This window comes from Ovis canadensis, chromosome 1 (assembly GCF_042477335.2).
Source record: "Ovis canadensis isolate MfBH-ARS-UI-01 breed Bighorn chromosome 1, ARS-UI_OviCan_v2, whole genome shotgun sequence".
Taxonomy (NCBI): Eukaryota; Metazoa; Chordata; class Mammalia; order Artiodactyla; family Bovidae; genus Ovis; species Ovis canadensis.
This window is the reverse complement of record NC_091245.1, coordinates 101,668,051-101,671,077: the sequence shown is the minus strand read 5'-3', so window position 1 is coordinate 101,671,077 and position 3,027 is coordinate 101,668,051.

Here is a 3,027-nt window from a genome sequence, read left to right as displayed (position 1 = left end):
TGAGTAAAATGCTTAAGAATGGATGAGATTGTGGGACAATGCAGCAGGCTACAGAAAGCATTTGTAAAAATGGTGTGATAAAAATGCGTTTTAGGACTTCCCTGGCAGTCCAGTGGTGAAGAATCTGTCTGCCAATACAGGAGACACAGATTCCAGTCCCTGATCCATGAAGACCCCACATGCTGCAGGGCAATTAAACCTGTGCACCACGGCTTCTGAAGACTGCTTGCCCTCGAGCCCGTGCTCTGCAACGAGAGAAGCCACTTAAGAAGCCCAAGCATCGCATCTAGAGAATAGCCCCCTCTTGCCACAACCAGAGAAAGACTGCGTGCAGCAACAAAGACCCAACACAGCCAAAAAATAAACAATAAATAAACTTTTAAAAAATCTGTCTTAAGAGAACAGGGTAGTGATGTACACGATGAAACTGCATGGTAGATTGGATTGAAGGCTGTTGAAATAATTTAAATCATGTCAGTACATATTTATTGAGTTCCTACTGTATCATTGCATTCTATACTGTGGAGGATACAAAAATGAGTAAGGTACACCTAGTTCAGTTCAGTTCAGTTCAGTTCAGTCGCTCAGTCGTGTCCGACTCTTTGCGACCCCATGAATCACAGCACGCCAGGCCTCACTGGCAACTCCCGGAGTTCACTAAGACTCACATCCATTGAGTCAGTGATGCCATCCAGCCATCTCATCCTCGGTCATCCCCTTCTCCTCCTGCCCCTGATCCCTCCCAGCATCACAGTCTTTTCCGATAAGTCAACTCTGCATGAGGTGGCCAAAGTACTGGAGCTTCAGCTTTAGCATCATTCCTTCCAAAGAAATCAGGGTTGATCGCCTTCAGAATGGACTGGTTGGATCTCCTTGCAGTCTAAGGGACTCTCAAGAGTCTTCTCCAACACCACAGTTCAAAAGCATCAATTCTTCAGCACTCAGCCTTCTTCACAGTCCAAGTCTCACATCCATACATGACCACAGGAAAAAAACATAGTCTTGACTAGACGGACCTTAGTCGGCAAAGTAATGTCTCTGCTTTTGAATATGCTATGTTGGTTGGTCATAACTTTTCTTCCAAGGAGTAAGCGTCTTTTAATTTCATGGCTGCAGTCACCATCTGCAGTGATTCTGGAGCCCCCCAAAATAAAGTCTGACACTGTTTCCACTGTTTCCCCATCTATTTCCCATGAGGTGATGGGACCAGATGCCATGATCTTCGTTTTCTGAATGTTGAGCTTTAAGCCAACTTTTTCACTCTTCTCTTTCACTTTCATCAAGAGGCTTTTTAGCTCCTCTTCACTTTCTGCCATAAGGGTGGTGTCATCTGCATGTCTGAGGTTATTGATATTTCTCCCAGCAATCTTGATTCCAGCTTGTGTTTCTTCCAGTTCAGCGTTTCTCATGATGTGGACTTCCCTGGTGGCTCAGACGGTAAAGCGTCTGTCTACAATGCGGGAGACCCAGGTTCGATCCCTGGGCTGGGGAGATCCCCTGGAGAAGGAAATGGCAATCCACTCCAGGACTATTGCCTGTAAAATCCCATGGACAGAGGAGCCTGGTAGGCTACAGCCCATGGGATCGCAAAGAGTCGGACACGACTGAGCGACTTCCCTTCACTTCACTCTGCATATAAGTTAAATAAGCAGGGTGACAAAGTACACCTAATTTCTGTACTTAAAGGACCAACCGGTACATTTGTATGGCCCAACCGGTTATTTGTATGTCCAATACACAAATAATTGTGAGATTAGATAGAGAAGAGAATGATGAATGATTTTTCTGGTCTCAGAATCTATGAGTTTGCCACAACAGAGCCTCCAAGTACTGTAGAGGCTCAAAAAGAGACATTAAGCTAGGGATAAAGAAAGTTTTTTTGGAAAGAGATATCTTTTGAGATGGGCCTTGAAGGAGAAACAGGCAGTGATGGGGGAAGAAAATTCCAGACAGTGGGAAGCAAAATGATTCGTTGGAGAAGTACTACTTTAAAACTGGGTTCAATCCCAGGTTTTGAAAGGCAAAATATACAGCCTCTCAGAACTGAATTTCCCCTCTGTTGAGTGAAAGTGAAGTGAAAGTTGCTCAGTCGTGTCTGACTCTTTGCGACCCCATGGACTATACAGTTTATGGAATTCTCCAGGCCAGATTACTGGAGTGAGTCGCCTTTCCCTTCTCCAGGGGATCTTTCCAACCCAGGTCTCCCGCATTGCAGGTGGATTCTTTACCAGCTGAGCCACAAGGGAAGCCCAAGAATACTGGAGTGGGTAGCCTATCCCTTCTCCAGGGGACCTTACCGACCCAGGAATCAAACCAGGGTCTCCTGCATTCCAGGCAGATTCTTTACCAATTGAGCTATAAATGAAGATAATAATCGTCCTACCTCACAGCGGTGAGAAGATTAAATAATAATATACAAAGAGTATAGCACATTGGAAAAGGAAGTAGCAACCCACTCCAGTATTCTTGCCTGGAGAATCTCATGGACAGAGGAGCCTGGTGGGCTAAGATCCATGGGGTTGCAAAGAGTTGGACACAACTGAAGTGACTTATCACGCATGCACATAGCACATTCACTGGCATATAATTGGTGCATCCAACAAACGTTAGCTAGGACTGTTGTAACAACAAAGTGTGGAAAAAGTACAGAGGATAATAAGCATAAATGTCCTTGAAACATGAATAAAGCTAGCTGTTTTGAGTGTAAGATTTATGTATGAGAAGAGCTGCCTTAATCTGACTGCTATAATAAAATACCATAAACTGGGTGGCTTATAAATGTGTGTGTGTGTGCACTCCATCTTGTCCAACTCTTTGCAACCCCATGGGATTGTAGCCCACCAGGCTTCTCTGTCCATGGGATTTTCCAGGCAAGAATACTGGAGTGGGTTGCCATGCCCTCCTCCAGGGGATCTTCCTGACCCCGGAAATGAACCCATCTCTCCTGCATCTCCGGCATTGGCAGGCAGATTCCTTACCGCTGATCCACTTGGGAAGCTTATAAACAACCAAAATTTATCTCCTCAC